Consider the following 13,834-nt stretch of genomic DNA (forward strand, 5'->3'; position numbering starts at 1 on the left):
TATTTCCCAATAATTTTCATTATGTGGTATATATATATATATGTATATATATATACATATATATATATATATGTATGTATATATATGTGTGTGTGTGTGTGTGTTTGCTAGGAATACTTTTTCATACCATGGTGTGGGGCTGTCTGTAAATTTGTATCTCCTCAACCCTCAAATTTTGATATATCTGAATAATCTAGGATGTTTTTATAGACTTAGTGTCTTTAGTCCCTTTCCCCACACCTGCCATTTTTCTTTTCTTTTTTCCTTAACCATAGCATCTCCCTGTGCTCAATAAAAAAAAAAAAGATAATGGGAGGTAAGGAAATTCAAGATGCCAAGAAAAATCAATGATCTTTGTGTATGGTGTAAGGGGACCAATTGTAGGGAAAAGTCAACTAGTTCAAACTATACACAAACAAGAATCTCTTCTATAAAAACACCAATATGTGGTCATCCAGTATTTGCTTAAAGTGAAGGAAACTCATAACCTTTCAAGGCATTTCTGTACAGCTCGGAAGCACAGTGTATAGAATGTTGTGCCTGAAGTCAGAAAAGTCATCTTCCTGAGTTCAAATCTGGCCTCAGACACTTGTTAGCTAGGTGACCCTGGACTACTTAACCCTGTATGCCTCAGTTTTCTCATCTGTAAAATGAGCTAGAGAAGGAAATGGCAAACAATTCCAGTATCTTTGTCAAGAAAACCCCAAAGGGGGTAAGGAAAAGTCAGACATGGGGGGTGGCTAGGTGGCTCAGTGGATAGAGCACTGGGCCTGGAGTCAGGAGTACCTGAGTTCAAATCTGGCCTCAGACACTTAATAATTACCTAGCTGTGTGGCCTTGGGTAAACCACTTAACCCCATTGCCTTGAAAAAAAACCCCTAAAAAAAAAGTCAGCCATGACTGAAACAATTGACTAACAAAAAATCCTTATAAAGCTTTTATTTACATTAACCTTAGATCTATCTTTGTAATTTCTAGGAAGAACAATAACCATGGAATCAGGATGTTTACGTCTTCTACTTTCTACCTGTGTGATCCTAGGGAAGTCACTTGTTAACCTTTAAGGTACCTTCCAGCTTGTGATCTAGGATGGTGGGATTCATTGCCTGGACTATATAATAAGCCTCTAATTGTTATGTCTACCTTCTTGATAGTCCTTGGTAATCATCTGTCACATTTAGTGGGCCCATAAAGGTGGAATTAGTTATTTAGGAATATTTTACCAATAGTAGTAGATGCTTTTGGTATCTAACATGTTCTTTTAGATATGTAAACTAATAGTCAGTTAAGTCACCTAACCTCTCTGGGTCTCAGTGTTTTACTTACAAAAGAGTGAATTGGATTGAATGTCTCCAAGATCCTTTCCCTTAGAGGTAACTGGTATCATAATATATGAAGAATTGAGTTCAAATCTAGTCTCAGAATTTACTTGTTGTGTGATCCTGGTAAAGTCACTTAACCACTCTTTGCCTCAATTTTCACAGCTATAAAATGGGGATAATAATAGTACCTGCCTTGCAAGACTGTTGCAAGAATCAATGAAATAACTGTAAGAAAAAACACTATGTGGGGTCAGCTAGGTGGCAAAGTGGATAGAGCACCAGCCTTGGAGTCAGTAGTACCTGGATTCAAATCCGACCTCAGACACTTAATAATTACCTAGCAGTGTGGCCTTGGGCAAGCCACTTAACCCCATTGCCTTGAAAAAAATCTAAAAAAAAACCCCACTATGCTTAGCACATCATAGGCACTATATAAATGTTTCTTATCTGTCTCTGTCTTTGTTTCTCTTGCTCTAAAAAAAGCTAATTGAGTTTATGCTTCCAAATGTGAAGCAGATTTTTTTCTTTATGGAAATTTCCAATGACTTAGGTAACAACTAATGGTTGAATTCTTAGTTTTGTTCTATGAGACCAACTGCCATATGAATTCAGTGAAAGCAGGAAAAAAAATCTTCAGAGATTAAATAATAAATCTGATGAGTGACTGACCAGATTCTTAATAGTAACTACTTATTTGAATAGCAGTGCACACAAGTTCGTATCTTTTAGATTTTGAATGCCAACTTGAAAAAGTTGCTAAGAGTCGAGGTCTGTCTGTCTTAGAAAACTCTTTGATTCTCTAAATGCCAAGACCAAGAAATCACTAGACCATCTGTTCCCTGATTCTAACATCAGCGACAACAAGTACTCTACTGGAAAGGCTGACCATATGGCCAGAGTCCCTACTTGGTCTCAGATGATGTATTCATTTCTAAACTGTATCTCTCTCTCTCTCTCTCTCTCTCTCTCTCTCTCTCTCTCTCTCTCTCTCTCTCTCTCTCTCTCCCTCTCTCTCTCTCTCTCTCTCCCAAAATTTGCCCCATCAAACTTTTGAAATAGATTTAAAAAGTCAAACTTCCTCCTTTTCTGTTATTGTATGCTATGCTGATGGTGAAGCACTAAGCTCTCTTTTCTATACAGAGGGATTGTTATTTGAGAAGATAGGAGATGGACTGCATTGCAGAAGAAATGTTTTTCATGGGAACCAAACATTGAATAAAGTGAGTTGAAAGCAGGAATAGAGCCAAAAATCTTATTTTCTCATTGACCCCCTGTTTGTTTTTTTTCTGAGCTGCATTTTTTAATTTGCTAAGGTTACAATAAGCAACCCTTTTCATTGAGCAAATACTTGAAATAACTTCATTCCTAATACAAATCTGCCTCCCTCATTAGATTTTTCAGCATAGGATCAACTATTATTAATCCTGGTGCTCTACAGTTTTCTAGCAAATTGATTTAGTCATAGTTGAGAAGAGTGCTTACTCCTCTCATGTTATGGTTTGCTTGCTATGCATAGCTAAATTTCATTGGTTCCCCTAGCTTATTATAAAAATAACAAAAGTGGATGGCATATTTTCAATTTTGTGGATCTCACCATTTCCTATAGAATATTTCATACAATTTTGTTAGGTACCCTGCAATTGAAAGGAGGGAGTGGAAATAGCAGCTGAAATCATTTAATGCTTTAAAATTTGATGGTGGTAGTTTTATTCACAGCATGTAAGAGAATGAACTAAACACTAAGAATGAACTAAGTCACAGTTGGGATCTCCTTCCAATGTTTTTAGGCATAAAATAAATAAGGTTTTCTGAATTTCATAATTTTCTGATTTTAGATGTACATTTCAGAGAAAAATATCTATTTGTAATGACAAATCTGTCAGATGCCCTTGGTATAAAAATTTCTTTATTTCTTATTTTTTACAAAATATTTTCATAGATGCTTTTGGGGGGCTTTGTCTTGTTTTGACATAAATGTTATTGACATCTTATTTTTATACATCACCTGCATTTCACAAAGAATTATCCTGTAACAAAGAATAAAGAAAAAGATTTAGAAAAATTCACCAAGTTGTTGAAAAAATTCTGATATTAATATGCATTGTTCCATAATTATAGTACTTCCTCTCCCCCTCCACAAAGAATTAGGATGAGGTGTCTTCTTATTTCTCCTCTTTAGGGTCAAACTTTGTCATTATAATTTTACATCATTACTTTTTATTATTTTATTGTTCTTTCCAATTAACTAATTGTCAGTCACAGTGTATATATTATTTTTCCAGGTTATTTTTATTTCACTTTGCATCAATTCATATAAATGTCTTCTCATGTTTTTATGTATAAGTTTCTTAGAGCAGAGTAATAATCTATTCTGTCCATATAGCACAACCTGCTTAGGCATTCCCCCATTGAGGAACATCTACTTCCCTTCCAGTTCTTTGCTGCTACAAGAAGTGTAGCTTATACTTATCTTGGTGCACATGAGAACTTTCTTCTTGTCATTGTCCTGCTTCAGATTTAAGTCAATCAGGGGAATCTCTAGGTCAGAGTATGGGAACTTTCATCACTTTCTTTGCCTAATTCCAAACTGCTTTTCAGAACTGAGCCACTTTAATAGACTCTGAAGATTATGAAGTTATCTTGAAAGTCATCTAGACATAAGCGTATATCTAGATTTTTCTATTTATCCTACTTTTCCCAGTAGCTTTCTGTTTAAAACAAGATGGATTCAAAGCAAAGGCCTTTGTGGAGACTATATATTCACAAAAGAAGCTCCATTAACATAGAAATAAGAGATTCCAGTTGTTGCTTGAGTTCTTTGGATTTAATCTTATTCACATGAGCTTAAGCTTTTTAAAAAGTCTTCAGTATTGTCTTTCTGTTAGCTGCCATCCATCAACATCCCTAGCCTCCTTTCTCTCCTCACCTCTCTCTCTCCTTCTTTAGGTTGTTTCTCTAAGCGAATCATCTCTACTCCTCCTTGAAGTTAATGGAGCAAATGATGTTCATTTGTTTGCTTCAAACCTTTTTGGAGTTTACAATTCTCAAATCTAAACTGACTGAAATTTTGAGTAAAAGGAGTTGCTATATTTAAAAGACTAAATCTATGTCTCATTCAAGGGAATGCTTCTTGCCAGTGTTTCAGGAAGAGTGACTGGATTTTAATCATGCTTGGCTTCACAGTGTACTCATTAGAGGCCCTTGTGTAACGGACAGTCTTCCGTATGTGGAAGATTGCACTGGGACAGATAAAGCAGGTCTAAGAGGGGAATATTTTCAATTATTGTCATGTTGTTTCTGCCTGCAAAGGACAACTATAAAGAGATCCTGTCACAATACAGTGAATTTTATGAAGACAAAATTTTTTATGGGAGAATATTTGAAAGTAATTTCTCCCACCCTAGGATAGGGTGGAAAATCTCTGACCTGCAATTGCTTCATCTTTGAAGGACCAATGTAAACAATAACTGTATTGCCTGAGGAGGACTTTATTGAATTTACTAAAATTACAAATTAACTAAAGTTATCTATTCATTTCAATGCAAAGGACATTTATTAAAGGGCTTTTTTTTTTTTAGGTTTTTGCAAGGCAAATGGGGTTAAGTGGCTTGCCCAAGGCTACACAGGTGGGTAATTATTAAGTGTCTGAGACTGGATTTGAACCCAGGTACTCCTGACTCCAAGGCCAGTGCTTTATCCACTACACCACCTAGTCGCCCCTAAAGGGCTTCTTAATGTAAAGCACTGTTGTCTAATCAAAGATTAAAAATTGCTTAGTGCCAGTCCTCAGGAAGCTTCCAATTCAGGAAGGAGAACTAGACCTAAAAATGTTGATGTAGTACCAGATTATTATAATGCATAATACATAAATGTATAATAACTTTAAAGTGAAAGGGGAAATAGGTCAAAAGTTTCAAGAGTAGATCTTGCTTAGGGCAAAGGGACTCAGGGGAGAATAATTCAGAAAATTCTAGGAAAAACTGAGGCTTTCTATTTCTAGCTAGAAAAACTAGATTTTTTAAAAATCTGAGTGAAGAAGATAAAAGATTGAATTTCTAGTCTTAGTCTAACATACAACTTTGTTCATATTTACATTTATTTATGTACTTCATTTTAAACTATTGTGACTTTACTGTTTTCTAATTACTTTATTATTTATTTTTTCAAAAACATTTTCTTAAATTTGAAATCAAACTTACACTTGTAAAATATTTGTTATTTCACTTGGCTTATGAAGTGTTCTCTACTCATATGAAATTTTGGGGCAAATTTCATTTCATTTCAACCTGATCTTAACATTATTCTTTTATATGCCTCTGGTGCTTCTAAGTGCTAGACTATTCAAGGGTTGATGGGAATTGATTTTAAGACGATGGGTTGAAACTGTGTGTTCTGTCTGTAGGATGATAGCGTTAGCTAAGGAGTGAGTGATGAAAAGATCTTAGAATCATAAACAGTCTAGAAGGGACTAGAAGTCATTTAGCTCAACCCCCTTATTAACTCAGTAATTAATACATATTTAATCCTTAAATGCTTATTGAATTAAACTAAAGAAATTAATATCTAAGGAGGTTAAATGGTCAAGTTTTCTGATTCCAGATTCTCATAGTAAGGAAAAATACATTGACATTCGAAGATTTTTTGACCTTTTTCTCTACCTCTCTTTGCCTTCTCTCTTCCTATAATCATCTCACTTCCATTCATTTTCATTGACCTAATTTTGTCCCCCTCCCCACTTTTCTCCTTCTGTACCTAGTTTTGATAGATACTATTCCTTGGTGGAGATATTTTCATCAATATCAGTCCCATGGTATAAAACACACTTATCCTGTAAATTTTGTCTACATATCTTTTTGTTAAATGGGAAATTATTTAATGTGATAGAAACCTCTATAGCATTATGTAATACCTTTTGGATATGAGTTTGTCATATGAGTTTTGTGATTTTTTTATTCTCACTATACAATGGACACCTCCTTTTTCAATCATTTGTCCCTGCAGATTTATTTCATTTCTTGATCAGGAGTCGTCCATAGTAATATGCTTCTTCTCTTATCTACTATGTATTTTTCTATACATCATTATCTTTTATCTATGCATCATTACCTTTTAAATCACTTGAAATTAAGATTTTTTTTTGAGACTTTACTGTCTGAAGATTTATAGTGAGAATGTTGGCAGTAAAGAGATGAGCTATAATGGTGGCAAGCACCTAAGATGATGAAAAATGCTACAGAAGTCTCCAGATATGACCCAGACCAATCTTTTCCTCCTTAATATTTTAGGGTAGTGGTAGGCAAGGACATTTTGATAACTTTTTAAATCCTTTTTATTTTTATTTTATTTTATTTTATTTTTTTGAGGTCAGAATTGCTTTATTATTTTAGCAGCAGGTTTTCTGCTACAACTAAGAAAATACAAGGCCTTCCCTTCTCCCACAGGACCTCTGCCACCCCAGTAGAGCACCTGGTCTGAAGAGCACCAAAATCTGAATAAAAGATGGAGGGGGGCCTCACAGTGTATTAGTAAAAATTAAGGCTTTCAAATGGATTTCCATAGGGAAACAGACTGAAAGAGAACAAATGGGATGGTGGAACTTGCGGGAGCCTAGAGTCCCTCAGCCTCTGGGACTCAAGACCTGAGTTCAGATCCCAACTCCAGCTTTAGTGTCTAAGAACAAATCACTTCTCAGTTATTTCACTTATAAAGGGAAAGGGATGGAACTTCTGACTTTAGCGATGAAAGGGAACACTCCAAGAAGAAATTTCCTCTACTGATGCAGATCTGTAGCTTAATCTGAAGAAGATTCTTAGAGGAACCAGGCTCTGTGACTTGCCCAGAGTCACACCGGTATGCACCAGAAGTGAGACAAGAACCTGGCTCTTCTCTAGTAGATCCAATGCCTCTCTACCATCTATAACATGGGGCTACTCTTTGCTCTGCCCATCTCAAAGGAAAGGGGTAAACCGGCCAAACAAGAAAGTATTAAGCATTAAGTATTAGGCACTGTGCTACATCCTGAGGCTACAAAGAAAGATAAAAACATTTTCCCTGATCCCAAGGGGTGCTATGGAGACCTCAGAAGCCACCCAATCTAATTCAGCTATCATCTGAACAAGAATCCCATCCCCAACAAGTAGATGTTGACTCTTTAAAGCCCTCCAATGAGGGGGAACCTCATAATAGGAGCATTTGACCCCTAGACTCACTATTGGATTAGCAATACTCTGTCTAAAAATGGGGTATAAACCCCTCAAAGCTAGGGGGCCAAGCTCTAGACTTCTCTGGACTTCTCCAGTACCATTTTGAGCATTTGATAAGCCCTACATAAAAGGGGAAGCCTATTTCCTTAAAACAATTCCTCGGAGAGACTTTTGGTGAAGAACATTCCTAATTATTAACTTTCCTGTCAAGCAGGTACATGTACCTTTTCTACAAATGAAACAAATTAAGGCCCTGAGTGGCTTTCAAGAACTAAGATGGTAGACAAATCAAAAGACAGAAAAATCCTAAACCTTAATGTCTAGTATTGGGCTCAGCCCAGAGCTTAATATGCTTTTGTTGGATTAAAACAGAAGCCTCTTTACTACCCTTGGGGCCTTGAGTCAGGAGACAGGTCTAGAGAGTCCCTCAATCTTGTGCTTACTCTCTGCCTCTCTTCTTGTGTCAAGTTTCCCTGTCAAGTACTGTTAATATGTTGTCTGGGATCTACTGAGCAAAGCTAGCAGGCTAGAGTCCCTGGTGCCCCCAGTCCAGGGTCAGCCTAGTAGGAAGAGAAAACTGGCATCTTCAGTGTTTGATGACTGTTGGGGTGATCATCTTGGGGAAAGGAGTAATAGCGGCATTCCTCAGGGGGCACTAGGTCCATCACAGTAGTGCTGATATTCTCTTTCTTGAAACCTGCCTCCACCAGGGCTGCAACCTGGGTCTCCTCAAACATCTTTTTGATATCCGTGTACTTAGTCTTCAGCAGTTCTCCCCAGGACGTGAGATTGCAATAAGTGAGGACACCCCCTGGCTTCAGCAGGCGGAAAGCATAGAGCCTTGATGAAGTTGAATTGATGGGTATGCCAGGTCTCCTCAGAGAGGGGATAGGTGTCATATAGAATTCCATCAAAATGTCCATCAGGCAGATTGGGCACCACCTCTTCCCACAAGCCTTTCAAGGGGACAACCTTATGGGGCTGATGCTGGGCCCACTCCTGAAGCTGCTGGAAGATGCCATCATTGCACTCAACGATCCAATGCTCCTGGATGTTGGCTTCCTGCACTTTGCTGGCCGAAATGGTCATTCCAAAGCCGACCTCCAGGACCCTTCCCCCTTGGGAGGAGGTGGCAGCGGCCAGAGAGTACATGTAGGGAGTCTCCCAGCGCTCCATCACCGGCTTGCCCAGGATCTGCAGGTGCGTGTTGGGCCCGTCGTAGCACGTGGGTGCCTTGGCCCAGGAGGGCCGGCAGTCCTCGCCCGCCTGGAAGATGGGCACCAGGACAGCCTGGCTGGCCATGGTCCGCTCTCTTATTTTTATTTTAGAAAGATTTTACTTATTTTGAGTTTTACAATTTTTCCCCCATTCTTGCTCCCCCCCAGAAGGTATTCTTTACATTGTTTCCATGGTATACATTGGTCTCAGTTGAATGTGATGAGAAAGAAATTATATTTTTTTTTTATTTAAAGTATTTTGTTTTTGCAAGGCAAATGGTGTTAAGTGGCTTGCCCGAGGCCACACAACTAGGTAATTATTAAGTGTCTGAGGTAGGATTTGAACTCAGGTACTCCTGACCCCAGGATCAATGCTCTATCCACTGTGCCACCTAGCCGGCCCCGAGGAATCATATTCTTAAGGAAGGAAAATAAAGTATAAGAGATAGAAAAATTATATAATAAGAATTTTTTTTTTTCTAAATTGAGGGTAATAGTCTTTGGTCTTTGTTCAAAGATGGTATTCTCCATTGCAGATAACCCAAAATTGTCCCTGATTGTGGCACTGAGGGAATGAGCAAATCCATCAAGGTTGATCATCGCCCCCATGTTGCTGTTAGGATATACAGTGTTTTTCTGGTTCTTCTCATCTCGCTTAGCTTGATAATTTTCTTTTTGAAAGGCATAATTCCACCTGGTTATTTCAAAATGGCTGGATCAATTCAGTTTTACCAACAATAGATTAATTTTGCTATCTGATTATTTATTTGAGTATTCTTTCATATAGGTGTTGACAACTCAAACTTCTCCTTCAGAAATTAGTCTATTTATATCCTTGAATTACTTTTATATTGGATAATCTTTTCTTATATATTTGTATAAATTTATCTTGAAAATTAGACTTTTTCAGATAGATTTACTGCAATTTTTTTTCTCTTCTTATTATATGAAATTAACTTTGCTCATATTCAAGTAGACCTGTGATCTCATTAATTTGTAACTTCCCTTAAAGAATGAACATTCAGGATTGAGGTTGAATATCATATTTCTTTCTCACTTTCTTTTTGGATTTTGACTACTTCTGATTCTTTTTCTTTTCTCAAGTGTTCCAATTATGCATAGACAGTTGATTCAGGGATAACATTAAACAGCAAGATTTTTTTGTCAGTTAAAATGTAATCCAAGGGGCAGCTAGGTGGCGCAGTGGATAGAGCACCGGGCTTGGAATGAGGAGGACCTGAGTTCAAATCCAGACTCAGACACTTAATAATTGCCTAGCTGTGTGGCCTTGGGAAAGTCCCTTAATCCCATTTCTTTAAATATTTAAAATTTAAAAATACATAATCCATTAAATTTTTAGTTATGTTATTTGGTTTTGCCATATTCTGTGCTAATCATTCGACTTCTAAAAAAATCTTCATGGAACAGAAGCGTGAGTCTTTTCTATAAATCTATAATTCTTTGACTTGTCTCATTCCTTTTTTGTTTCTTGAACCATGCTTTCCTATGGATTTCTTGCATCCTTACCTTTTCCATATTTACACTAAAGTAAATGATTACATAGTATATGTTGCTTAAATTTGTATGCTTTTATTAAGTTTTCATAGAATTCCTCTACCTTTTCCCTCTTCAGTGACTGATATTTGTTTAAAAACTCCAATTATTTTCATGGTAGTCTTTTTGCAAATGCTTATCAGAATGAAATGATCAAATATCACCAAATAATGAAATATTTTTTATTGCTTTTAAATATATGACAAAATTAACTCCTTTCTTTGACCTTTTTTTATGATCTTTCCTTCCAAATAACAGTTTTTTTCCTCCTTTCTCATTTTCTATTTAGTGAAAATTTCAAGATTGATATGATTCAGTTCTCCCATCAGTATATTCACTCCTTTAGACATTGGACAAGAAACCCACATTTAGAGTACCAATAGTCAAATTAAAATTTATTGGTGGTCAGAAAGTTGTATGATTGTTAGCACCCTTTGCCCTCTTTCTTTTCCCTTTGTCATTGCAGGAGAAAGAGTATTTTATTCATGCACAAGCTTTCTAAATTTTACATAATTGAAACAGCTTATGTCATACTTTTCTGGTAATTTGTATCTTTTGTTTGATAAGAGTTCTCTTCCATCATGATTATGCAAGGTACTTTTCCCTTTCTCCTGTAATTTTTTTGATGATGTGACCCACTTAGGTCCCATTTTCATTGAATGTTCATTGCATATAGTGCAAGAGATTGAACTTTGTGTCTCCCAAATTTTCTTTTAGCTTTTCCAAGAATTTTTGTTGAATAGGGAGTCCCAGATGTAAATGAGATTATTGAACACAAGGCTACTCTGTTTAATAATTTCTGGGTCTTTATTTTATTTTTTATTTTACAAGGTAATGGGGTTAAGTGACTTGCTCAAGGTCACACAGGTAGGTAATTATTAAATGTCTGAGGTTGGATTTGAACTCAGGTTCTCCTGACTCCAGGGCCAGTGTTCTATCCACTGTGCCACCTAGCTACCCCTGGGTCTTTATAGAAAGATTATTTTTTTTCCTGACATCAACATGCACACAGACACACACATATACACGCACACACACACACAAGCACATATATGAACTGTGGTGCAAAATAGTGTATATTTCAAACATAAATATTTTTAAAGGAATAATTGAATTACACAAGAAGCTCTAGCTGAGCCATAAGACATCAAAGACACATACATTGGTTAAGATCAGTAAGATGTCTGAAACCATATGTCTTAGAGCAAATTCTCTTGGGATAAGAAAAGGAAGAATTGAAATAACTTTTATGAGTAAATACAACATTCCCATGGATAATTACCACTCAAGAGACTGACATTTTATATTACATATTTATTTTTAGAAGGTGTAACTTCTGGTGATGGTTGCTATTTGTCTCTGTTTGAAAGATTCAGTAATCACTAGAAATCTTTTCTGTTCTAAAGTAAAAAAAAATTTGATTTGTTACTGTAATAGATTTTCAAAGTATCTTGTGTTCTGTGTACTTGGCCTTTGGATTGGAATCAGAATTTCATAGAATTTTATATCTGGAAGGGACCTTAGAAATCATCAAACCCCATATGCTTATTTAAAGATGAAGAACCAGTCCAAGAGAGGTGAAATGACTTTAGGAGACCTAAAATCTAATCCCAGTCCTTCTGCCTCTCTTTCCATTTTCTTTCCCTTCATGGAAAACCCCAATACAGGAAAAGTCACTTTGCTGTTGCTTCTAAGTTCAGATGTATTTAATTATATGTAATATGTACATATCTGAAAAGATCTCTTTAATCAAAACATTTAAATTCATTAAGAGAGCTGATTATTAAAATAATAGCAAACTCTATCACTCTCCCCCCATCCCTCACCCTTCATAGCTATATTTATTGTAGAATCATGATATTTAGAACTCAATGGTTCATTGATGATCAGTGAGATCATCTAGTTAAACTTCCATAGGATACAAGTAATGGAAAGTTGAGTTGAGTGGAAGAACCTCTATTCAATTTGATGAGTCCCTCTAGTCTTCTTGATCAGATTTTAGGGTGAAGACCTTTTATCTACACATATAGGTAAGCACTTTCTATTGGAATGAACATGTGAACTGAGTCTTGTTGAGAGGCATGCCCTTGGTGTTTCATTAAGATGGATTACCAATGATTAATCAAATGATAGGAACATGGATTAGGACTGTGTTTGGACTAAGAGATTCTTCATGAAATCATTTTACTTCTATAGACTATAAGAGTAGGATGTTACTATCATTTGAAATCTTCTACTTTGGTATTGCTTTTGAGTACTTTCTTTCTCTTGGAATTAAAGCAAAGAAGGGTAGGGTTTTTTTTTTTTGGTTTGGCTATTCTCTCCACCACCCTGCCTACCCTACCCCCCAACCCAGGAGCAATGGTTGCTCATGGTAGAACCTGTGGCAAGAGGGGACTTATGCTTGCTTAGATGAACCTGAGAATGGACCTTGAGTCACTTGAGTCACTATCTTCTTCAAATTAGTTAATAGTGATCCTGAGAAATGGATTCTTCCAGTCTTGGAAATTACTTCATAGATTGAGGGCTCTTGAGATCAAATATTGAGAATCAACTGCCATTCTTCTGTTTTTGGAAACTACTGCCATTGGAGATTTGGAATATAGAATTTTCCATGTCATTTCAACATGCTGCTATGCTGCATATCTCTCAACAATATTCAAGTCAAGTGAATAAGCATATAACTATATGCCAGATTCTGTGCTAAGTGCTGGGAATATAAATGTAAGCCAAAAGGAAGATAATTTCAGCTCCCAAGGAACTTAATGGTGGAAGATAACACATAAAAGAGAATGAGAGTGACAGAGATGGAGACATAGATAGAGAGTTAGACAGAGAGAGAGAGAGAGAGAGAGAGAGAGAGAGAGAGAGAGAGAGAGAGAGAGAGAGAGAGGGGAGAGAGAGATAAAACAACAGAGGGGGGCAGAAAAAAGAAGAGAGAGAAAGAGAGAGAGAGAGAGAGAGAGAGAGAGAGAGAGAGAGAGAGAGAGAGAGAGAGAAGAGGGATAGGAGATAAGGTTACCTAATTTGGGGGCATGATAAAGAAAATCCAGAGAGAGACAGGAATGAATGCAGTCTGAAGAGAAAAGATGACCTGGCTGGTCTGGGTGACTTCCCCAAAATGTAGGCTCTAGGAGCAACCAGTCAAAACCCCCTCTCAGAGGAAGAAGCTTTAAGGAAGAGAGTATTTTCAAGGTGAGAAGTCTAAGGATGAGCTGAACTTAGAGGTTTTCTGTGGCATGGTAGAGAAAATCTAGAGAGCCAGGAGTTCAAGTTGGAGAAGAAGAAGAGTATGCATGGGAAGAACTAATTTTGTAGAAAAGATTTCATACCCTATATTCTCATTAAATGCTCTGGGAGGACCCTTCAAATTTTACATGAGTTATTTTGTTCAACATTAATATTACATATAGATGAGGAAGCAGATCTGGACAAATAAAGTGATTGACTGAGGACACAATGAATGACAACTAAGTTTTCTTTTTCTTTGCTTTTCTTTTTTTTTTCTTTGGCAAGGCAATGGGGTCAAGTCACCTGC

The 13,834-nt window shown here is 36.7% G+C and overlaps 1 pseudogene; it reads right to left on the bottom strand.

Moving 5' to 3' along the window:
• Nucleotides 1-8,108: 8,108 nt before the first annotated feature.
• LOC141502101 (guanidinoacetate N-methyltransferase pseudogene) lies at nucleotides 8,109-8,827 on the bottom strand (annotated as a pseudogene).
• Between the last annotated feature and the right edge of the window lie 5,007 nt (nucleotides 8,828-13,834).

The sequence above is a fragment of the Macrotis lagotis genome, chromosome X (assembly GCF_037893015.1).
Source record: "Macrotis lagotis isolate mMagLag1 chromosome X, bilby.v1.9.chrom.fasta, whole genome shotgun sequence".
Classification (NCBI taxonomy): Eukaryota; Metazoa; Chordata; class Mammalia; order Peramelemorphia; family Peramelidae; genus Macrotis; species Macrotis lagotis.